Here is a 26229-nt window from a genome sequence, read left to right on the forward strand (position 1 = left end):
TTGTCAGACTTAGTCACTATTTTGATTAGTTTGTATTAATTGTTTTTCACTGAGTGGGTTCAGGAATATGGCAGATATACCCAGGAATAGCAATGACATAAAAACAAAAGGTACTAATAAAATTTTAAAATAAAGATAAACTCATTGGACTAGATTATCTCTATGGCCTCTTTCTTTTTCTTTTTTCAAAATACATTTTTGCTCGTTAAATAGTTCCCAATTACATTTTTAAATTAACATTCATTTTTTAAAAATTTCATGTTTCAAATTCCCTCCTTCCTTCCTGCCCCTACCCCATCCTTTGAGAATGCAAGCAATATATCTATTATAGATGTGGTCATGTAAAACATATGCCCATATTAGCCATATTGCAAAAGAAAACACACAATACACACACACACACACACACACACACACAAAGTGAAAAAAGTATGCTTCAGAGATCATTAGTTGTTTCTCTAGGGATGGATAGCATTATGGGTCCTTTGAAATTGGTTTGTATCACCATCTTAATCAGCAAAGCTAAGTCTTTCATGCTTGATCATCATCAAATATTACTGCTACTGTGTTCAATATTCTCTTGGTTCTGCTGATTTTACTTTGCAACAATTCACATCTTCCCAGGTTTTCCTGAAATCATCATTTCTTACAGCACAGTAGTATTCTGTTCAGCCATTCCCGAAATGATGGGCATCCCCTAGATTTTATAAATTTGACTCGGTTCCCTGTATATTTAAGAAATGTAATAAGGCCTCTTTCTAGTTTTAATATTCTTTGATCTTGATCAGGAGAAGATAGAAATGGTAGAAAGCTGGCATTATTAAGCCCTCTAGACAGTAAGATTACAAGGTATTCAATAAAGTACAGACTGTTTCCTTTCTATATATGTAAAATGAAAAACATATGCCTAACATTCTTATTAATAATTGGGTATCTTGGAAGAAAGATTGGGGTAAACATGAGTATAATATGAATTTTAGAATTAAAACCATTTAGGAACAGCTAAAAAGAGTAATTATTTTATACAAATGAGGTGCAAGGGGAAGAATTGATATGGAGGAATTAAATGAGGGAGGACAGCTGATAGTTCTGGTAACCTACTTTATGGGTTTGAGGGAACAACACATACATTTTTAGAAGAGTATAAAAGTCCTCTAAATTCAGAAAAAAAAAATGGTAAGGGGGATAAAGAGTGGACAGAGGACAAGAGAAGGATCTTTAAAGGGAAAGGTGAGGGAATAAGTAAGGGGGGGGGCATTGAACAGTTTAGATCAATAGGAATGGGAAGACAAGGGAGGGATCTCTAGAGGGGAGGTTGAGCGAATAGATCATAAGGGGATATAGAAAGGTGTTTAGATTTATGGGAATGGAAGGATAAGGGAGGGATCCTTGCAGGGGGGTAGACAAATAATAAGAGGGCAAGGTAGCAGAAAGAAGTAAAGTAGAGAAGGCAGGAGGGAGAGGAAACAAGAGATGCACAAACATAAAAATAATGATTAAAAATTAAATTAAAAAATCAAAAATTAAAGATTAAAAAATAATGATAAAATTTGTTTGGGAAATTATATGTCTATATATGTATGTATATATCTACGACCATAGAGAATATATCCAAAATTGATTGTAGCCTTCTGAGGGGAGAGGAGAACAAAGTTAAAAAGTGCATAGCAGAGAACAAGAGAAAACTTACAAAGAAAAGATGGATAACTCTCAACACAATGTTCAGTATTTACATAGGCTTTCTTAAATGAAAATTTGTTGTTACATATTTTGAATCCTCTCCTATGTTCAACTATGCATATGACATGCTTTTTTCCCTTTCTTACTTTGTACATAAGTTTCAGTATTTAAGTTTATGATATGCTTTTGTTTCTCTTTTTCTATTCTGTATTTGTTCTCTGGTGTTTCATTCTAAAATAAAACAGTATAGGAAATAAAATGTCAGTATAAGTAAAGAATAAAAAAAAATTATACAATAACATGGTAAAGACTAACAAATTTGAAAGATTTAACTCTGATCAATGAAATGATCAGCCACTTCCTGACATACATCATGGATTCAAAGTACATACCAAGGCATATTTTTGGACATGACTAATGCAATTTTTTGGTGTAGGGGGAGGGATAGACTCTCTATATTTTTTAAAAAGTTTTTTTTCTTCCTATCCTCAAAAAATGGGATTTAGGAGGGGGTAGAGAAAACAAAAGTTTGTTGATAAAAAAATGAAAGTTTTAATTCAAAAGAGAAAGAAATTAGATTTTGTCCAGCAGAACTGCTATCCTTTTTTATTTTTGATGAAGTAGAAGAGACAAGTGTCTAATGGAAAAAAGCCTAGGCTGGGACTCAGGAGGCCTGGATTCTAGCCCTGCTTCTGCCACTAAAAATCTGAATGATCTTAGTCAAGTTAACCTCTCAAGATGTGAGTTCCCTACTTCACAGAGATATTGTCCTAATGTAATCAGATAATAAATGAGGAAGTTCTTTCAAAGTCATTATTCATTGAAGGGAGAATGGATAGTATCCTTCCCTGGTTTAGGGATCAAGCTAGCTCAAAGAGGCGGGGTAGGGAAATTGGATTCAATTCCTGACCAAAGAAGCAAAGGTCTAGAAGTGGCTCCATTCCCAGAAAATAAGGAACAGTTGGTTTCACAGCTTGGCCTAATATGGGTGTTGGCACAAGCTCACATCTGCCTAGTGAAGTATGGGTCAGCTCTGGCTGAGAATGGAAGTTATCCTTGTAGGGGAGGCAGGGGAGGTGAGAGGTCCAGGAGAACCACCTGCTCTGTTCCTCACATCATTTCATCATCTTACAAATTATCCCACAGAGGTAGTATGTATAGGGTCAGCCTATGGCAATACTGTGAACTGTATGAGATTTGTCTTCAGCTTCCCATGTTCCTTTTCAGTAGCCCCTTAGCTCATCATGTGTTACTTCTTCCTTCTTTCAGGAACCTCTGCTGTTCCAATATTGGCCTCTGGCTGCCCAAGTTCCCTCTTTATGGTACCCTGACCAGGCCTACCAATCTAGAGCCTCATGTTACTGTCCTTTCATTCATCCCCACATTTCCTTTGTGTCCTGGGCAGTGTGGAGAGTGGAAGCAGCATTGGTCTGGAAGGCAGAGGGCCTGGTTTGGAACCTTGACCCCATCATTTTTCAGTTGTATGATTTAGATCAAGTTACATCACCTCTCTCAATCTAAATTTTTTCATCTTTAAAATGAAGGAATTGAAGTAGAAACTATTTAAGATCCCTTCCAGCCAGCTGTAAGTCCTATGACATCACTGCTTTCACTCAGCTAGATCAGATAGTCATTCACAATACAATGTTCACAGCTGGAAGCCGGCTTACTGAGTAGCCAGAGTAGCCATTTATTTCAACGGAGGACTCAGAGACCATCTAACCAAATAAATGCAGGAATGAATCTTAGTGGTGCAGTTTCAGGATTAAATTGGATTAGAAATTCCTGAACTTCAGGACATCATTCAGCACATCATCAGCAAAAAATGGAGGACCATGCATTTGGGCAGTCAAGCTGGTACACTCCAAATATCCCCATGAAGGCAAATATAGGTATGTGTACATGTGTGTGTATACATATATACATATATACATGTCTCCTGAATATCAGATGATCAATCACTGCTAGTCACCTTCCTATTCCTATTGCTTCTAATATATCCCACCCCTACCTTACCCCCGCTCAGGGAGATGTGCTTTGGGTTACAAGTTCAGCCTAACTCTGGGAACTGTCTGAGGTGGTGATGAATACCTACGCTTAGCTCCCTCCTTACACTTCCTGGTCCCAATTTAGTTCCACTTAGAAAAAAAGAATAGTTTCATGGCCAATAATACAGAGCATAAGGGGATATAGTCTAACAGCAACCACAGGTTTCCTCCAAGTCTAAGATTTCTGTAGAAAAAATACTTATAAATGATGGAGATGAAGACATCACAGGCAGTGTCCACAAGGGTGAGCAGAAGAATTCATAATGATAAGCTTTTAAAAATCTATCTTGTTTATTCCATTTTAAAACATTCAGTAATAAACTCTTCAACAAACTAAGATGTAGTGTCTCTGACTGGCCCTTTGAAAGACTCCCAGAATTTTTGGATGAATCCCTCCCTGCAAGAGAGAACATCTGCTATTTCCAACCCACAGAAATCAACAGTGACCTGAGCCCGCATAAATGGACAAATAGAGAACCTGGCAATTTTCCCAGACTGCTGTGTGAAACAGGTCCCTCCCCAGTGGAGACCCAAAGGTACATTCCCTGCCCAAGATCTACATATTGAGGATGACATGCACATCAAATGTGAGGAGTGAAATTAAAATCCACTGGGGCTGTGAAAAGCTCACTACTCTGGATCTACTGCCCAGATTGTTGCTGCTGCTGCTGCTGATGCTGCTGTTGTTATAGGTTTTGTTTGTTTTGCCTTTCTTAGCATAAGGTCTGGTTTTTAGCAGGTACTTAATAAATGCTTGTTGCCTTGTTGATTCACCCTGCCTCACATGATCTGGGTTTTTATTTCCTAAGCAACCCCTAATGCAGATTTCCAGGAAAGAAAAGATGTAGGTTTCCCTGGATTACAAAATATATAGCACGTAATCAGTCCTAATAGTATCCTGGGAAGGGGAAGACTTGCTGCTTATAATTAAGAGCATTTATTGATAAAAAGCTTTATTTGTCAATAGTTAAAATCCATGGAAAAGCACTACTTGCCTCATAGGCAAGGGAAATCTCTTTAGTGAAAGCCATGTCTCTGAATAGAATTCATTCCTCCTATTTCTCAGAAGTACTCATAGCATTCAAAGCACTTAGTTATTCTGGGTTCACCAATGTTTAGCCAGTGGCTTTTGAGGCAGTTTATTGTGTTCCAGGAGATGGAATAGAGATTTTCTAATCTGCTAGTATTCTGTTGGCCTTGAGGTCTAAAACAGGACAAACTCTGTTTTGTCATTCAGCTGGCCTTGCACAAGGACTGTGGCAAGGGAGGCCAAATGCTGGTGATGGATATGACAACTCATTTATCTGGAAATTAAGAGTATCTCTAAAATGACATTACTAGAGTCAAGAAAGAGAGGAATAATATACCCCTCCCTGCCACCACTACCCCAAGTCACCATTCTACTGATGTGTTGTTTCTGGAATTCCCCAGCACTGATACTCCCCTTATCCTCTCCTTTCTTACTTCCCCAGCCCCAATCCAAAAACAAAACAAGTAAATGAACATTGGCTCCTTTATAGTGCAAGGGATGGAAGATGGGTGACCTCCTTCTCTTGCTTCTTAGATTGAGTCACAGGATGTTGTAGTCAGGCCATTGGGGTGACTTATTATCTTCTTAACAGGTCATAGAATATCAGATTGTTAGCATTGAAAGGAGGCCTAGAGTTCAAGTCATTCTCATTTTATAGGTGAGAAAAATGAGGGCTTCAGAGGTACATTATCTTGTACAAGGTCAACCAGGGAGTTAGTGAAAAATAGGTGAATGTTTCTTCCCTTATCATGCTGTCTCCATGACCATAATTATCAACAAACAAATGAGCATCTACTTTGTACCAGAACTGCGAACCTTTCAAAAGAGGAATGATACACAATTTCTACTCTCAAGGGGCCGTCATTCTGATTAGGAGACTGACCATGTATATAAAAAGATGAATAATACCATAAGGTAGTTTATGTTAAAGGTGAAGTGAGCAGTACAGACCATAAGGATTACAGTTTGATCAAAGGAGTTTGAACTCCCTGTGCCACAGAGCAGTTAATGAAGGTTCTGTGGGGAAGGTGGGACTTAATCTAGGTATCTAAAATCAGATTTAATCTGATTAAACCAACAGAAGGGGAATGGCTATTCCATGCATGGAATAATGGTGTGAATAAAGGCACAGGAGGCTGGAGTGTACATTACACGTGAAATGTGAAAGGGAATCAGAGGAATGAAGGGTAAAAAGCTCCTTGATGGCAGAAACTATGTTTTGTCATTCTTTGTATCCCTAGTGCTTAGCACACTGCTTGACACATAGTAGGTACTTAATAAATGTTTATTGATTGATTGATTAATTGAGTGCTCTCAGTTGGAAGTTCTTTTGGTTCTAGGTGGCTTATGAAAGCATCAAATTTTTTTCAGAGGGCCTGAAGGGCCCTGCCAAGACAGACTCAATCTTGCCTTAATGAAGGGAGAGCCGAAAAATCGCTGATTGCCATTTCTCACAAAGCAACCCCAACAGAGAATAGAGGATCCATAATAGATGACAAATAAATAGCTGTAAAGTTGTGTTCATCCTTCATTTTTCAAAGAGGACCATGACATCAGAGAAATGAGGACATGACTTGCACTTGACTTTGTTTTGAGTGAAGGTCAGCTGTGCTAAGTCACCAGCCTCACTTCCTCCTCCTAAGCCAGCTGGGTACAGTGGACAGATATTCATCAGGGTGACTGGACATAGCCCAGGAGCTAGTGAGGAAGAAACAGTAGGACCTCATTTCAAACCCAGCCTCAGGTACTTACTAGCTCTGTGACCCTAAGAGAGTCACTTAAACTCTGTGGGCTTTAGTTTTCTCATTGGTAAAATTAAGAGGTTGAATTTAATAACTTTTGTGATTCTTTGCAGCTGTAAATCTGTGATCTGATGATTCCAGTGTTATGGTGAGATGTTCTGGGTCAATTTAACAGAAGTTTACCTTGAAACCATCTACTCCTACTTACCCTTTAATCTGTTCAATTGCTTCTGTGCTATTTTCCCTCCTAGAGCATGAAGAAGGGCTATGGATGGGGAAGCAGAGTACAAAAAGGACCCAAGCACCACCCCACCCCAAACCACCCCCTCCCATGGAGCAGTTCTGGGCCTCTGCTCCAACACTCTCCTCAAGTGAATAAATATGTAAGAAGTATAATCAATAGATATTTGATCAGAACATGCTGTAGAGTAGGAGGAGGAAATTAGGAAAGGAGGAGAGAGAAACAAATTGAAAAGGTGCTCTCAACTGCCAACTCAGATTTTATCTTCTAAATAATGAGGAGACATTGATGACCTTTGAGCAGGAGGAGGATATGTAACAAAGTCTTTTAGAAAGATTAAATTGACAGGAATACACATACAGACACACACACGTGTGTGTGTGTATAAGGCTATATATGTATATGTAAGAAACATATATACGTAAGATTGATTGGGGGAGAAGGAACCAGAGCCAGAGAGGTGAGTAAAAAGATTATTATAATGCTTAAGACATGAGGTCATGATTACTGTGATAGCAGAGAATCCAGAAAGGAAAGCAGAAGAATACTAAAGATATTCCAAAGGAGGAATTAAATTGATAACAGGAGAAAGGGAGAAGATTCAAGGATGACTCTAATATTTCAAGTCTTGGTGACTGGAAGAGTAATGGTATCACTAATAGAAACAAGAGCATCTGGAGTGAGAAATATTTTTTTCATTGTTTTTACACCACCTACATTTTCCAACATATTCCTCTTTCCTCCTTCTCTCAGAAAACCTTCCATTATAACAAAAAAAAGTGAGGGAAAAGTAGTTCAGCAAAACTAACTCATTTTAAAAATCTGACATTATATGCAGTGATCTACACTCATAGATGCTCATCTCTGCAATTAAGGGGAGAAGATGCCTTCTCGTTGCTGTTTTTTAGGTCCAAAGCTGGTCATTATAATTTCATGAAATTCAGTTTTGGTTGCTTCCCTATCCTTTTCCATTGACATTGTTATAGTTACCATGTATATTGTTTTCCTTTCTTCATTTTTGATCAGTTCAAAGAAGCCTTCCCATGTTTCTCTATTTTTATCATGCTCGTTATTTGTTACAATACAATAATATGTAATTATATTCATGTAGTTTGTGTAGCCATACATCAAACAATAGGCATTTACTTTGGCTTTAGCTCTTCCCTACTACAAAATGTACTGTTATACAGATTTTAGTTTTTATGGGGCCTTTCTTTAAGGCCCTTTCTTTAATGATTGATCACCTTGGAGTATATGTTTAGCAGTGGATTCTCTGGGTTAAAGAGCTTGGATACTTCAGTAGTTTTATTTACAAAATTCCATATTGTTTTTCCAAAATGGTTTTACCAAATCATAGTTCCATCAACGATGTATTAGCATGTTTATCTCTCCATAACTCTTTTAATATTGATCTTTCTTATGTTTTGTTAGATATGCCAATTTGCTAGGTAAGAGGGGATATCAGAACCATTTTGATTTGCTGGGAAAGGCTTCAAAAGAGAGACTGACTACATATTTATTATTTCAGGAATAGTTTAGCTAAGTCCATAGGTGCTCACAACTAGATTGACTAGAAACATACTGGAATGCTAGTCTCTATGGTGTAGAAGAACTGCTATTCATGTGAGTTACATGACTTCATCTAACAACAAACTAACAATTGTTGAAGTCCTAAAGTAAGTTACATTCCATAAAAATGCCACCAGTTCAAGTGATATGCTAGAAATAAAAACTAATCCAAGTTCATTTTAATTGATTTGTGAACAGATAGACAGATAAACAGACAGACAGATAATAGTTGATAGATAACAAAGAGATAGACAGTATCAGACAGATAACAGACATATAGATAATAGTTGGCAGATGAGAGAGACACATTAATAGATAAAAGACAGATAGATAAATAGAAGACAGAGAGCCCGAGCATTTACTAAGTTCTTGCTATATTCCAGGAGCTATGCTAAGTCCTGCAGACACAAATATAAGCAAATATAACAGTCCCTTTATCAAGGAGCTGATATTCTAATGGAGAAAGACAAAATATAACCTGGAAAAGGAAAAACAAAGGAAGACCATATATACTGGTATGGAGAGGAGATGATTGGGAAGTGTTAGGGAAGCCAAGGTGGTTCTGAAAATAGAATCCAATTTTCCATTAGGAGGAGACAATGGCCAGAGATGAATCATCAATGTAGGTCTTCCCTCAAATGATGCTCATTGCAACCTGCTCATGCTTGCCTGTCCTGTTCAATTCTTGTCCCCAATAAAGGAAACAAAGGAGGTCTACCTCATGTTCCGGGTGCTCTCCTCGCCTCACCTTCACATTGTCAGAACACCAGCAGAACAAAAGAGCTGTCCACCAGTTAGCCATTTCTGGCTCTCATAAGGTGCCCATCCCATCATCCTTTCTGTCAGGCATTTCTGTGATGATATCTATTTCATTGTAAGTCCTCATTCATAAGTGTTGCAGTCTATATATGCTCTACATTTTCCTTCCTGTTGCCAAAAAGAAGTCTGGAATAATGAGTAACAAAATGACAACAAGAACCATGACAGAGCAAAAAGAATTTTATAAAGTGATGAGAAAAAAACCCGGTAGAAGTTAATGTTTCTAAGTGCAGGGATAGTAGGAGTAAGAATTTATACAGTGTTTTAAGGTTTATAAAGTCTGTCCTTGTAACAATCCTGGGAGGCAGGTACTATTATTATCCCCATTTTACAGATGAGGAAACTGAGGCAAATGGGTTAAGTGACTTGTCCAGGGTCAGGCAGGTGGTATCTAAGACCAGATTTGAACTCAGGTCTTCCCAGTTTCAGGTCCTGCACTTTATCCCCTATACCACCTATGCCCGATCTGTGGTAGAGCATTCCAACTTCGTATTGGGCTGATCAGCCACAGTTAGACATATTGAAACTTGACTTTATCATAGTGATGTCACTTTGGTCTTCACTGAGAATGAAGAACAACTCTTATGTCAATAACATCCCTGAGTATGAAAGTTTTCATCATCAGGGGTTTGATTACAAGTGTAAGCCTCACTGAACTAGGGCAGAACAGCTCATTTTACATTTAATTGAATTCATCCTCCGGTAGTTAAGTCAAAACAGTCAATAACCAATGGTTCAGCACTTGAGAGTTTTGTAAGGAAGAACAAATAAAGGAATTCCACTGTATAAGCTTCCTGATTATTATGTGTCTGAACATGAGAGAAATCTCTGCTACCTTCTGCACCATCCTATGGGTGACCTCTCACCTCCAGTCTCCAGAGGTTGGGCATTCCCTGACTCTCAGAACATCTCCCTATTTGATACCATCTTAGATTATTAATAACCAGGTCACCAAACAAAAGTATATATTTCAGGTGTCTTATGTGATATTAGAATATGCATAAAGACCCTTTGATGGAGGAGAACTTTTAAGGCAGAGTTTTGCTCTACAAATCAAATCAAATGCTCCTCTCCCTTTTTTAATAGTAAAAAAATTAAAAAAGCAATATACACAGTAAGATCTTGATGTCTCTACACTTTTCAAAAAATTGTGGAACTGTAAAGATGTCGTCTGCTATAGGTTATCTTTTGCAGATGCTTACCCTGCATTAATAAAGACAAAGCATCTAAACACAGAAAGTGATAGCCCTCCTGAACTCTCCCTTGATCATATTATATCTGGAGCATTCTCAGAGTCATCTCTGCTTGTCACATTTTAGGAAAGACTTTAACAAACTGGAGCATGTCCAAAGGAGGGTAACTATAAATGTAGAGAGGGTTGAGGACCAAGCTGAATATGTTATGATCATCTAGTGGAACTGGAGATGTTTAGCTTGGAGAAGACTTGAGGGTTGGGGTTAGGGGTGGGCAAGGAGGCATGGTAACTACCTCAAGTGTTTGACAGGTTATCATGGCGGGAAAGGATTAAACTTACTGTTTTGTTCCCATTGGAAGAAGTAGGAGCAATGGGTAAAAGTTCCAAAAAGGCAGAAGTCAGGTCAACATAAAGAATGACTCCCTGATGATTAGAGAGAGAAGGACTGCCTCAGGAAGCAGTAAATAATACTCATAATTATTATTATCAGTATCAAATTTAAGGTTTGCAAATCACTTTTCATGTTATCTCTTTTGTGTTATTGTTTAGTTATTTCTGTTGTATCTGACTCTGTGACCATATTTGGAGGGTTTTTTTGACAAAGATACTACAGTGGTTTGCCATTTCCTTTTTCAGTTCATTTTACAGATGAGGAAACTGAGGCAAACAGGGTTAAGTGACTTGTCCAGGATCATACAGCTAGTTAAGCGTCTGGGGTCACATTTGAACTCAGATCTTCCTGATTTTAGGTACAGTACTCAATTCACTGTGCTATCTAGCTTCCCCAACATTGTTTGGTGGCAGGCATTTTTTTTTCTTTTTGAAAGGTCATTGCATTTTTTTTTCTTTTTGACATAGAGAATGCCATTGTGACACAAGCTTCCATTTCAGTGTAAAATGGGCAGTCACATCTCATCTTCATATTTTGGTTTTCCTTACCCCAGGTCTTAAGCAAGACCAACCAAAAGAGTATCTATCTATCTATCTATCTGTCTATCTATATTCTCCCTGTCACAGTTCAACAACGCCAACAACAAACTAACAGAACTGAAGTCTCTTTCTTTCCCCTTTCCTGCATCATAATAAACTGCCCCCAAGGTCAGTGACTGGCTGATTGTCAACACAACCTGACCATACATTTTCTGTTTATCTTATATGCCTGTGGGAAACAATCCCTATAAGAAGCACCCCTGACCCACAAAAACACACTTTTTCTGTTTTAAATGATGTTTCTCTTCGTCTATGCTTATAATTTAATGTAGAAAATAAAGCTTTTTTTATTGACCCATGAATTGCAAAAGTAGATTTTCATGCTGTGACACAGCTCCACAATGGCAGAGACAACGTTTTTGCTTTTCTTGGTATCCCTAAAGCTTAACACAGTGACTTGCATTATTACCAACCAGGAAACAAAAGTATGTGATATTAGAATATGCATAAAGCATTAATCAATGCTGACCAACTGATGGATGAGTATGTGAGTGTGGTGCAAGACAAAATTCTGTGTGAAGTACAAAGGTCTGACTATGAGTAGTAGGGTAAGGTGGACAGGCAAGGTGTGAAGGAGAGAAGATGAGAGGGAGGGAGAGGAAGAGAAAGGAGAAATAGGGGGAGAAAAGGGAGAGAGAATTCAATTCAACAAATATTTACTTCTGTATCACATGCTAGGTATATAAGGACAACAACTAAAATAGTTCCTTCCTTCAAGGAGCTTACACAGATAATGAGTAATGCTGGCTATGGTCCAGCATTACCCAGAAGAACTGGCTAATCATAAGACACAAAGTTTCGACAGAGACAGGATGGACAAGATTCCAGGGATATCAGAGACCAAGAGTCTGAGAAGACCTTCAAGGTCAAGCAAATGTTGGGATCCTGAATGTGTGACCAAGGTTAGGGGTTGCTAATTCTAGGGACAGAAAAGCAGGGATGCAAGTCGCAAAAGATGTCCATAAGGGAAAAAGGAATATGGGATACAAGTTCCAACGACAATAGATACGACCTAAAAATCCAAAGTATGCATCTAGTCAGGGCTGAGGTGGGCAAGCATTGATGAAAGTCCAGACAGTAATTTCTTGGTAGTAGGTATGATTATCAGAAAATCTTCAGGGGAACACTAGGGCAGAAAATTCATTGATAAGAGAGAACCAGGATAAGGTTAGAATGTGATTAGAAACAAGTTTAACTATAACATGACCTGGTGAGTTATTGCCATAAAAGATCTGATAGCATCCTCCCTCCAGTAAGATTAAAATTAATCACGATACTTGTATTTGGGTTGAATATGCAATACAGTTCAAGTAAATCCAGCTGCTAAGGTCACTAATACAACTACAGGAAGCACTGCATGCCATTTAACTCAGCAACTTTGTTGTTGCTGAAAACCCCAAACACCAGAAAACTCTGGTGACATTCCCCACCCTCAATGATAGTGTGACAAAAAGTCAAATATTAAAAAACACACACATACAATTTCCTAAGGATCTTAAGACTTGTGCCCTGGATATCCAAAGGTTTCCACTCCATCTAAGCCCGTCCTCTTTGTCAGTAATCCATGACACAGTTCTTTTAATTTGTCCTCTTTCTTATCAAAACTGATAAGTCCTAAGGACCATTCTTTCAGAGCTTTGGGAATAGGTGAGCTCCTAAGATAACCTATTTTATGCTCCAGAAATAATTTTATATTTTTGACAGGGCTCTTCAGTGCCTTTACTACAGGAGCTGTTTTTTGTTGTATTTCTTTATATCCCAGATGGTAGGATAATATTTCAGGTATATAGTAGATACTTAATAAATGCTTGTTGAATTACATATTTGAAAAGTGACTCATGATAGGAATATCATACATTATGAAGACCAGGGTAAAGAGAACCAAGTAAGCAAGAATTTATTGTTTGGAAGATATTTTAGAGCTGAAAAGATTTCTGTTGTTCCTTTGTTTTCAATCATGTCTGACTCTTTTCAATCCCATTTGGGGTTTTCTTGGTAAAGATGCTGGCGTGGTTTGCCATTTCTTTCTACAATTCATTTTACAAATGAGAAACTGGGACAAACAAGGTTAATTGACTTGCCCAGAGTCACAAAGCTAGGAAGTGTCTAAGGCCAGATTTGAACTCATGAAGAAGAGTCTCCCTGACAATAGGCCTGGCACTAGGTAGATGCCCAGCAGGCAGAAAAAGTAGAAAAGATTTCTATAACTCTGCAAATATCAATAAAGACATGTCTGCTTACTTCCCTTTTTATTAGTTCAGTTGTATTAAGAATAGTTTCTGATGAATTGATCAGTTCTGAATGAACTCAAACTTTTTTTCAAAGAACCAAACATGGATCTAATTTTTACCACTGGACAAACTTTATGCCTTCCTATCATATTCCAAACTCCACATTTTATCTGCTGGGTTCTGTTTTCCACGTTGTATCAATTCCCTTTCACCACTTGACTTTGAGTTGTTCTGATGTCATGTTCTGAGGGTCAATTTCCTGACAACCTTATCACGGCCAATATAACACACACACATACACACACTAAAATGAAGTCATATAAATCAACTGTACACAATAACCTCCCCTCATAATGGGCAGGATCCATTCAGCAGCAATTTACTGACGGGGTTTTTCTTGGCAACCACCTTTCCCATATTGGCACTTACTCCCTGTCAAGGTCAGTTATTAGCCAAGACCACAGTGTTTGCACACTATACACTCTCTTTGGAAAGCAAAGATGTTTTGAAATAGAACTGTGAACAGGAATGAAGATGAAATTGCACTGTTGACAAGAAAGTCACACTCTCCTGGGTTTGTGAAAAGTGAACCATTCCATGGGTGTGCCTTCATTATTCTGTTTGCTTATTTTTGTTTCCCTAAAGAAAAGAAGCTCTTACAAAGTATGGAAACAAATGAAATATATTTTTTTCTCATTTACACATGTTACTGAGGATGCAGTACATAGCCCACTGACTCTTGGGAGCCCTAGACAACATCTTCTTTTGCCACTGAGGTAGTATGCTAACAAGAACATTGGACAAGCAGTTAAAAGACCTAGTAGTTCTATCCTCACTTTGACAATGGGAGGCAGTGGTTGCAGTGAAAAGGCCCCAGATTTGGAGTCAGAGGACATAGATTGAAATGCCAGCTTTGTCACTGATTAGCTAAGTGACAAATCACTTAAAACCTATCCAAGACTCAGCATATTGAATTGTAATGTGAGATGAAAGAGATATGATTTTTTAATTCTCTTCTTTTTTTCTTCATCCATGTCATGATCATCAACATGACTGGCTCTGTGAGGCTTGGTCCTGGGCCCCTCTTCTTTTTTTCCTCTATCTCATTTCATTTAGTGATCTCCTCCATTTTCAAGGGTTCAATTATCATCTCTATGCAAATGATTCATTGAGGCAGCTAAGTGGCACAGAGGATAGAGGGCTGGGCCTGGAGTCAGGAAAATCTGAATTCAAATCCAGCCTCAGATACTTATGGGTGTGTGACCCTGGGCAAATCATTTTACTTCTGCTTGCCACAGTTTTCTCAGCTAAAATGGGAATAATGATAGCACCTACCTCAAAAGACTGTTGTGAGAATCAAATTTGTAAATATTTGTAAAGAGTTTGGCATGTACTAGGCACTTTGTAAATGTTTATTCCTATCCCCTTATCACCATCTCCAGCACCAGTCCCTATCCTAAACTATATTCCCATATCAACAACTTGCCTTTGGACATTTCAAACTGGAGGACCCAAAGGCACCTCAAATTTGACATGCTTTAAATCTAACACAGTTTCTTTCCACACAAATTCTCTCCTCTTTTGAAGCTCTCTGCTATTGTTAAGGACATCACTATCCTCCCAGACCCCTTGTGTTACAACCTTTGTTATCTTTGACTTTTTACTCCTTCTCACCCCACATATCCTAGTCATGAAATCTTACCATTTCTCCCTTGACAACATGTATCATACACATCCTCTTTTCTTTAATCACACAGCCCTTATCATGGATCAGGCCCCTTTTACTTCATACCTTCTCACTGAGTCCTGACTCATGTTTTTCCTATTCCTATCCATCCTCCTCTCAGCTGCCAAGGTGATTTTCCTAAAGTGTTGGTCTGACTATCTCAGGGAATGCCCTGATCAATGATCTCATTTCTTCCTAGGATGAAAAATAAACTCCTCTGTAAAGTTATCTATAACCGGGCTCTTTTCTACCTTTCCAGTAGATTTACACTTGGGTAAAGTGAATAGAGCACTGGGCCTGGTGTCAGGAGGACCCAAATTCAAATTTAACTTCAAGCACTAGCTATGTGACCCTGGGCAAGTCACTTAACCCTGGCTGCCCTAGTTACTTCATCTGTAAAATGAGCTGGAGAAGGAGATGGCAAACCACTCCAGTATCTTTGGCAAGAAAACCTAAATGGGGTCACAAAGAGTTGGACACGACAAAATGACTGGACAACAAACTGCATGATCCAGCCCATCTGGCTTTCCTTATTTTTCTAACACATTACACTGCATCTCTCGACTTGATACTTTTGTGCTGGGTCTCCTCCATGTCAGAATGTTCTGTGCTCTCCTCTTCCCCCTCTTAGCCTCCTTGGTGGCCTTCAAGATTCAGTTCAAATTCTATCTGGAGTGTGGGGTGTGTGTGTGTGTGTGTGTGTGTGTGTGTGTGTGTGTGTGTGTGTGTGTGTGTGTGTGTGTGTGGTTTTGCTTAAGACTAATCTCTTCCTTAATCCACTTTCTTTCGCCCTCTTCCCTTCTCCCCTTTCCCTCCCATTTCTCTATTGAATAAAATGTATTTCTGTACCCAGATTTGTGTGTGTGTATATTTTCTTCCTTCTTTTGACTATTTCAGATGAGAGTGAGGCCTAAGTGTCAGCCAACCCCAACCCCTTGGTACTTGTTTGTAAAAGTGGGCTATTTGTATACACTGATTATGTGAGACAATTTTCCCTAATCTTCCCTTATTTATTCTTCTTTTCCTCCCTTTCTATTCTTTCCCTAAGATCATCAAGACATTACAGAATTACTTTCAACCTTGTCTAATTGTATTTCCTTTATGACCCCTGATGATGATAGAGTTCAGAGGGGCCACATATATCATCTCCCCACATTTAAACATAAAATTCTTTGTTGTTGTTCATTCCTATCTACCTTTTTTTCCCTTCACTCTTGAATTTGGTCTTCAAAGTTTCTCAACAGCTCTGGTCCTTTTATCAGGAATTTTTGGAAGTCTTCTATTTCATTAAGGATCATTTTTCCCCCTGTAACACTATACTCAGTTTTTCTGGGTAAATTATTTTTTAGCTATAAATCCATATCCTTTGTCTTCTGGAATAATGTATTCCCAACTCTCTGCTCCTTTGTACTGGTGGGTGATAGATAATGTGTAAACCTGTGGTTCTTCAGTATTTCAATTCCTTCTTCTTGGTTGCTTACAGTATTTTTTCTTTGATGTAGAGTTCTGAGTTTTGGAAGCAATGTTACTTGGAGTTTTCATCTGGGGGTTTCTTTCAGAAGGTGTCTGATGGGTTTTCACTATTCCCACTTTCCCCTCTGGTTCTAAGAGATAAAGGCAGCTTTCTTTTAAGATGGTTCACAATAGGATATTAAGGCATTTTTTTATGGTGTTCAGATACTTTAATGATTCTTAAATTGTTTTAATCCTCAATCTGCTTTTCCAAATCAGTTGTTTTTGCTACAAAATACCTTAGATTTTCTATATTTTCACTCTTGATTTTTTTTAATATTTCTCATTACCTCATGGAGTCATTGGCTTCTATTTTGTCCATTTGAATTTTCAGGGAATTTGTTGGTTGGACAAGGTTTTGTACCTCCTGTGCCAAATAATTAATACTCTTTCTGATTATTTCCTTGATAATTCTCATTTCTTTTCCATTTTTCCTTAAGGGCTCTTATTTTATTCATAAAAAACATTTTCAAGTCTGTTTTTTAAACTCATCTTCCAAGTTTTCTTGGAATTCTAGTTGAATTTTTGCCCAAACTTGGTTTTTCTCTAATGTTTTGCTTGCAGATGTTCTGAAGTCATTTTTTTCTCCTGGGTTTGCATCTTGAGCTTCCCTGTTACTATAATAGCTCTTTATGATGGGATTAATTTTTTGTCTGCTCATTCTTCCAAACTCATTTCTGCCTTTGGACTTGATAATAGGGTTAGGCTCTGTAGCACTTCTGTAGAGAAGTTCTGGGGTAGTCCTGTGGCTGCTTTCTCAGGATATTATCAAGTCTGTCCTGCATCTGTAACCTAGAACCGGGTAATGGACTTTAAAGTTTCCAGTTTTCACTTGATGCCATCACAGTTCCATGGTATAGTCTGATGGTCCCCTGGTACATGTCTGAGACCTCCTCTTGTCCTGGTACTCAGCCTCTCCCTAGACACTAGAATGCTAGCATGCAACATGCACTTGGCCTTACCCTATCCCAGTGTTTACAGACACTTACCCTTACCCAGTGTCTACAGATCTCCCTGTCTGTCTCCCTATGCCAAACTATGCTGAACAAATGATCCACTGTGACTTTTTCAGGATTTTCCAATTAGCATTTGGTCTGGTGCATTTTCTAGATCTGTTTGGAGGAGTTTTGTGGAAGGGAGCTTGCTGTACCACTCTCCATAATGGATCTGACCATCTGGAATGCATTTTCCCAAACCCTCCTTTTTTGGTCCTTGATCTCCTTTCCTACTCTTCCTTCTCATCACTTTCCTCAACAATATTCTCCTCCCCCCCTCTCATTTTCAGTCTCTTCTTACTGTACCTACTGGCTTCTTCCTGCTGCATACAACCATTCCCAGGTTTCTCCAGTCATTAAAAAAAAATAGCCAGCAACCAACATCTCCAATTCCCCATGACCTCAGTTGATCATCAACTACTAAAAACTAACTTCTGACATCACTAAATAGCTCAAAAGTCCCTTTCCAAGGTCACCAATCAATGATTTCTCAGTTGCTAAATCAAATGCTTTCTCTTACTCATAATTTCCCTTGACCTTTGAGCAATATTCAACACTTTCTCATGGATTTTCTCTCCTCCCTTGGATTCTGTAACATTGCTCTCTCCTTTCACTCCTCCTACCTATCTGAACCCTCCTTTTCATTCTCTTTCAATTATTCATCATCATCCTAAATGGGGGGTGACCTCCAAGATTCTGTCTTATGTCACTCTCTCTTCTCTCTATATATTTGCACCCTAAGATATTTTTATTAACTTCTCTGAGTTCAATGATGACCTCAATGCTGATAATTCCTAAATCTATATATCCAGTGCCCATCTCTTCCCATGAGTTACACTAGCTAAAAAAGCCCTGGAATGAGTCTAGATTCCAGTTTGTAGACATTTTACCTATGAGCCACTTAACCTCATCTGTAAAATAGGTGAAATAATGCTTATGCAAACTTCCTTCATAGGGTTGGTGTGAGGAAAGTACTTTATAAAACTTATAAATGCGAATCATTTTTATTAAAAAGAATTATTTTGTTATTCCTGTGCTTTCATTGGCATTGGGAGCTTCAAAGCAAGAATTTCAGTTTTTCAGCAATCAATTGTCTTAGAGATTTGCCTGGGGGCACAGAGATATCAAGTGATTTTCCCATGTCTCATTACCTGTAAGTGTCAGGTGTGGGTTTTGAACCCAGGTCATCCTGACTGACATCCTGGCTTTACAAACACTATGCCACACTGCAGCTCAGAATTATTGTCATTGTAAGAGACTATCACATATGTTCCAGTCCCAGTTTAAATTCCTGCTAGACATATTCATCTGGGGATCTTGCCAGCACGCAAACTCAGTATAATACCAAATGAAACTTATCTTCTTCCTTACTTCCCCTTTTTCCAAACTTTCCTCTTCCTATTAAAGATACCATATTATCCCAGTTAGCCAGGTGCAAAACCTCAGACTTATCTTTAAATCTTCCCTCTGCTTCTAGTCCAATCTGTTGTAAAGTCCAATTGATCCTCTTTTCACATGCTTCTAATCTGTATTCTTTTCTCCATGCATACCTTCTCCACAAGAGTTTGAGACCTGATCCCTTATTGCTTGAATGACTGGAATGGCCCCATTATTGTTTTCCCCATATCTATTCTTTCCCCTCTCATCCATCCACATTAGACAGCTTTGGATGTACTCTATTAAATGCTAAGGGGTAAAAAGACAAAACTAAAACAGTCCTCTGAGAGAATCCATATTATATATTAGAATATATTGGAATCAAAATAGTGACAACTTCTTCAACCACTTATTGGCCAGGGCAATTTATCCTGCTCCCAAACATTACTGGTAGCTCCTATGGGCTGAAATAGAATGGGGATGAACAGGCATTCCAGGAAAGGAAAAACTGACATCCAAAATCTCCTACCAATGTACACTCCAAAGGAGATTTTTTTCAGTTTTGGCAAGCTCCCTGTCATTCCTTGACATATCCACCTTTTATTCCATAGGCACTATCTATGGCTTCCAAAGCTGCCTATTTGGATTCAATTTGGAATCTTTTTGGCTGCTTATAGTATTTTTCTTTGACTTGGAAGATCTGAATTTTGGCTATAACATTCCCAAGAGTTTTCATTCTCCAGATCAATTCTAGGTTAGAGGTTTATCCCTGGATCAAACTGTGCTTCCTATATTGCTGAATTTCCTTCATATCTTGAGTTCAGTGACTAAAACTTAGGTCTTACCTTCCATGGGAATCGTCTGGTCTTGTCTCCTGTAGTAATGCTGACCCAAACTACCTGGATACAAGGTTGGTCACAGGCTTCCTACTAGGGCTTCCCATACTTTAACAGATCTCAGATTATGGAGTATTATTAATGATAGAACTACCTTCCATTTGTACAGTTCTTTATAATTTACAAAATACTTCCAAGCAACAATCCCTAAAAGCAGCTCAGGGGTTACCATTCTAATTTTATAAATGAGGAAACAGACTCAGAGAGAGATTTGTCCAAAGTCACCAGCTTAGAATAAGAACCCAGATCTCTTCTACAACTACACACCACAAGAGCTAGAAGAGACCTTTGAGGTCAACTAATCCAATGTTTCCTTTCACAGATAAAAACAAAACAACAACAACAAAAACTGAGGTTCATGGAAGCAGGGATTCACTGATAGTTATTCAATGACAGGATCCAGTTTTTTTAATACCTAGTCAGTTACATGATCTTTCCACTTATCAAAGAGAGCTGGCTGTCACCTCAGAAAACAGAAAGGAGAATTAAACCTTGAATTGAGAGAGCTAGACAGAGATAGGCAGAAATAGAGAAACAAAGACAAAGACAGACAGATGGAGGCAGACAGAAATAGATTCCATGAAACAGAACATAAAACAGAAATGTGGTGAAGGGTAAAAGTAAGAAAGACTAGGCACCGAGCACACAATATGCTCCCGGGAAGGAAAAGAACCCAAAAGTAAAGGCAGCAGCCACATTCTACTATGGGCTTATCTAATTATCAAGTTGGTTGAACTAAAATAATTTGGTTATTTAGAAGGACCAGTTATGGTGATCATTTGTTGGTCAAGGCTGATTAATCTGGGAGTAAGATCTCAAAAAATGGGAGAGGAATATAGGAACTATCATTCTATTAATCCACCAACAAGAATTTATTAAGCAACAACAGTTTGTTAGGTCCTGTATTGTACAAATACAATAATAGATTTTCCCTATGTTTAAGGAATGGAATTCAATTAGGGAAGCTAAACTTTCCATATAAATATATACAAAATATATGCCTTTATTTTGATAAGGATTGAGATGAACAAAAATATGAATCATTAATTAATAATGGCTATCATTTGTAGAATACTCTATGATTTACAAAGAGTTTTACTCATGTTCTTATTTGATCCTCACAACAATTCTGTGATGTAGGTGCTATTAATGGAGTCCTAACAGAGCTGCCCCCAACCCCAATATTCTAACTTCATTATAGATCCCTCCTGAAGGAGGGATCTATCTACCTAGCCCCATCAATCTCCTAACTTCTTCATACATGCCTTACTGCTCATTAGAACAACAGGTATGTCCCTAAAACTCATAGTTCTCACAGGAACAGCAAGCATGGGACCCAGCCATTGCCTCTACCTAGGCACTGCCCCCAGACGCATTCCTCATCATTCCCACAGAAATAGATGTGTTCTTATACTCAACCACAATCACATCATCCATCTAGTCCTAGACAGGACCACAATACTCAGCTAATCAGAAAGCAGCAGCACCAGGATGTAGAGTAGGATGCTTGACTGCCAAATAGTAGGAGCCCACCCTATAATGGCACATGCGCAGTAATAGTAAAAAACTAATCTAGAATGAACTTATGATGCAGAGAGGCTGACTATAATATCATTACCCTCCCAACTGTATGCATTATGGGTAGCCACATGCACAGTTCCACTGAGGCTAGGACTTCTGCTCTAATATCTAATCCCTTAACAAACTCCTCCTGCCTTTGTAATATTAATCATATTCCTATATTATATGTAAATTTTGATTGTGTAATCAGCATCATATTCTTTATAAAATTATATGTCTTGCCTTACTGAGGGGGCTAAATTCCTGTAAGGAACTTAGCGACTCACCAGAGTGTAAAATCTCAAACTATAATAAATCTTTCCAACTGACTTGGAGTCAACCTGAGTCTTTGAAATTCTTTAGAGATGTCCCACCACATCTCTACATGAATATCATCAGTTTTTGGTGACCTAGAGTTTAAACCTCAACACTCTTATTATCTTCATTTTACAAGTGAGGAAATTGAGGCTGGTAGAGATTAAGTGACAGAGATTGGCCAGCTAGCATCTGAGACATATTTTTGTTTTATTTCCAAGTACAGCATTCTATATTATGTACCTCTTAGCTGTCTAATTTATCTTTTGGTTCCTTCATCTGCTACCCAGAATTCATTCATTTACATTCAACCATTTGATCCAAATTGCTGATATTCCTTGCATGGAAGTTTACAGCTCTACCTATGCTCCACCATTCTAGTTTGATATCAATCACATTTTATTGTCAGCATAGGAAAAAAAAAAAGCAAAAGAGAATTAAATCAATAGTTTTTGTTGAATGGTGACTTGTTACCCTGATGGTTTATATCTTCAGGTTTATCAAACTCTATGCTGCTATGTTCAGTTGCTTCTGGATCTTGTGTACCTAATCTTTTCCACTGATCAACTTTTCTATTTTTTAACCAAAACTGGTTTTATGATTATGGCTTTATAGCATAGTATGAGATATGGTGCTGCTAGGTCTCTTTCTTTCCACTTTTTTCATTATTAAAAGAGAAACAAACCACCCAGAACGATGGAAGGGGCTCTCCATCCCCCTCTAATGAGCCACCAACCGCCAAACAAAGGATGCTCCCTGATAATACACGCATATTGCTGTAGTCATGGAAACACACTTAGCAACAACGAAACCTTGACCTTTCCCCATCTGTTTAGAATCTCTACAATGACACATTAATTTCAGCATATGAAAACCGAAAAAAGAAGGGCAGAAATGCTCCATTTCATATAATTTCCAGTCACTCCTAAGCCCCGCAAACCTACCCCCTGCATCTCCCACAAACCTTGATAAAACCTCCAGATGAAGGGAAAGCAGACAAGCTGGGCCCCTCTGAGTGCTCTCAGGTCCAGTCTACGCAGCTTCTTCCTGGTATGAATGAGGTGACTAGAATGTTGTTGTTTTATATAAAAAGCAGATTTCAAGACAGACTTTGAAAAGGGCCAGAGAAATATGAAAACCAGGGCAAAGACATAATTGGGATGGGCTAAAGAGACAGAAATAGAGAATCTCTGGTCAATTTGGACAAAGTGAAGAACTAATATACCGTCCTTGCTATGCAAAGGCATTTATAAAGTCAACAGTACTATTCAATTTAATAAGTATTTATCAAGTCTGGAGGGTGCAGGGGTGCTATCCTCAGAAGAAACATAGAAGTTAGTACCATCAAATAAAGAATGATATCTCTGGTAACAACAACAGCATACAAGTAAATATGAACAGCATAAAATAACCATTGTATTTGTGCTCAAGTATTACAATTTCCTTTTAACAGATGATTAGACTGAGACAGTGAGGTTAAATGATTTGCCCATAGTCATATGGTAAGTGTTGGAGAACTTAAACTTTTAAGGGATGGTAAGACTAACATAAGTTTTGGGGTTTTTTTTACGCTTTTGAAAAATGCACACTTTTCAGTGGAAAGAGCATCAGCTCTGTCATCAGTGAACTTGGGTTTCATTTCCTGCCTCTGGTTGCTACTCACTTTGTAACCTTGGGAGAGTCACTTCACTTCCTAGGACTAGAGATCCAAAACAAGGGGGTTGGGCTAGAGGGCTAAATTTGGGATTCCTATTATCCTTTGTGACTTACAAACACTGGGCTTTATTTAGGAAGTTGGAGTCCAGATTTTCTTCCTCATACCCCAGAAATTTCTTGATCATGGAAGCTCTTTCCAGATCTGAAATTCACTGAATGGAAGTACTCTCTTCCTCTGAGGCTTCTCACTTCAATTGGATGACTCCCCCTAGAACCTCCATTTAAGGAGGGTACTCAGGCCAACCATATCATATTCCTCTCCGTGCTATGCTCCAGACTAAAGGAATTTGTATTCCCAACAGATGACACAGTTCCTGACATATAACAACCACATGGTTGACTGACTGGAAAGGGTGAAATCACCCTTAGGCATAGCAAGTTAAGATTTTATTGAGGGAGGGGATGTGAGAAAATAGACATTAATATATTGTTGGTAGAGCTGTGAAATGGTCCAACTATTCTGGAGAACAATTTGGAACTAGACCCAAAGGGCCATAAGACTATGCCTATCATTTGACCCAGGAATACCATTATGAGGTCTGTATCTCAAAAAGAACAAAGGAAAAAGTAAAGGACCTATCTGAATATTTTTTTTCTTTTGGAAAATTGATTTTCATTAATAAATGTATTATTTGTTTATTTTTTAAGACTTTTTAAAATGGTTATTTCTGAATTTTTTTCCTCCCTCCAATCCCTCTCCCATCCATTGAGAGGGCAAGCAATATGATATCAGTTACACATGTGAAATCATGTAAAATATATTTCTATATTAGCCATGTAACAAAAATGAAAAACAGTGAAAAATTATACTTCAATCTGCACTTACAGTTCATGAGTTTTTCTCTGGTAGCAGGTAACATTTTTTATCATGGGTCCTTTGGAACTATCTTGGATCATTTTCTTGAGCAGAGTGGGTAAGTTATTAACAGTTGATTATCATTATAATATTACTGTTACTATATACAGTGTTCTCCTGGTTCTGCTCACTTCACTTACAAAAATATTTTAGGAGCTCTTTTTGTGGTGGCAAAGAACTAGTAATTGAGGGGATGCCCATCAATTGGAGAATGGCTAAATAAATTGTGATGGAATACTATTGTGTTATAAGAAATGATGAAGGGGATGCTTTCAGAAAAAAACCTCAGAAGATCTATCTGAATTGATGCAGAGTGAAAGGAGCAGAACCAGGAAATCATGGTACATAGTAACAGCAACATTGTAACAAAGATCAACTATGAAAAACTTAGCTGCTCTGATGAATACAATGAGCCAAGATAATCCCAAAGAACTTGTGATAATTAATGCTGTATGTGTGTTCATCCTTCATTTCCGAAGAAGACCATGCCATCAGAGAAATAATGACATGACTTGCACTTGACTTCATTTTGAGTAAAGGAAGGCTGCGCAGGTCACCAGCCTCACTTCTCCAGAGCCATCTGAATCCAGTGACAAATATTCATCAGGATGACTGGAGATGACCCAGGGTGAGGCAATTGGGGTTAAGTGACTTGCCCAAGGTCACACAGCTAGTGAGTGTCAAGTGTCTGAGGCGAGATCTGAACTCAGGTCCTCCTGACTCCTGCACTGGTGCTCTATCCACAGCAACACATTGCTGCCCCAATGATAAATGATAGCCACCTCCAGAGTGATAAACTCTGAGTGAAAGTTGAAGCATAATTTTTTTCACTTCATTTCTGTTGGTTTTTTTGCAACATGGCTAATATGGAAATATGTTTTGTATGACTTCACATTTATAATTGAAATATTACTTGTTTTCATAATAGGTAGATGAGAGGCTAGAGGGATGGAGAAGATTTGGAACTCAAAATTTTTTGAAACAAATGTTAAAGATGAATATTAAGGTTTTTTTAAAGACTTTATTGAGGAAGGAGTACTTGAACTGGACTTGAAGCTATAAAGAATCAAGAAAGGATAGAGTTACTATGCAAATAAAAGCAGTGGTAGATGCTAGATATTCCATTTTTCCATTCAGGACTATTATTAAGAGAAAAACAATTATACTGGCCATAGAGTGGACAAAAGTAAAAAAAAAAAGGATTCAGTTTTTAGTCAGAGAGAGGTATAGGATTATCAATATAGTGAAAAATGTCATTTAAAAAAATCCAAGATTTATTATTATTTATTATTCAAATTTTTTAAAAGATCATATATAAAATCATAAACTTCAAGTTTTTTATAAGTTGTTCGAAAAATTGCATATTAACAAAAGAGTAATGATATTTTCTTCCATGCCTCCTTCTGGGCTCTTTTTAAATTAAATTCATTGTTTCTTCTTGACATAATTTTAAAAAATGATTTCACTCACTTAATGCCACAGTGTATCTATTTCCTCATTCAACTCAAACACTCAAATAGTTCTATGATCTCATTGATTCAGGAGATCTCTCAAATGAAGCAGAAAGAAGCTCCCGTGTCTTTTCATCCTGTTCAACTCTCATATTCTCCCCTTATACAGGAGGGTCATCCAGCATGTTGAAGACCTCATAAGTTTCTTTTTTCTTTTCTTTATTTCTCTCCAGGGTGCCAGTGGAACACTCAAACTATCTACCTCTCATCCCTTGCTCTT

This window comes from Notamacropus eugenii, chromosome 4 (genome assembly GCF_028372415.1).
Source record: "Notamacropus eugenii isolate mMacEug1 chromosome 4, mMacEug1.pri_v2, whole genome shotgun sequence".
Lineage (NCBI taxonomy): Eukaryota > Metazoa > Chordata > Mammalia > Diprotodontia > Macropodidae > Notamacropus > Notamacropus eugenii.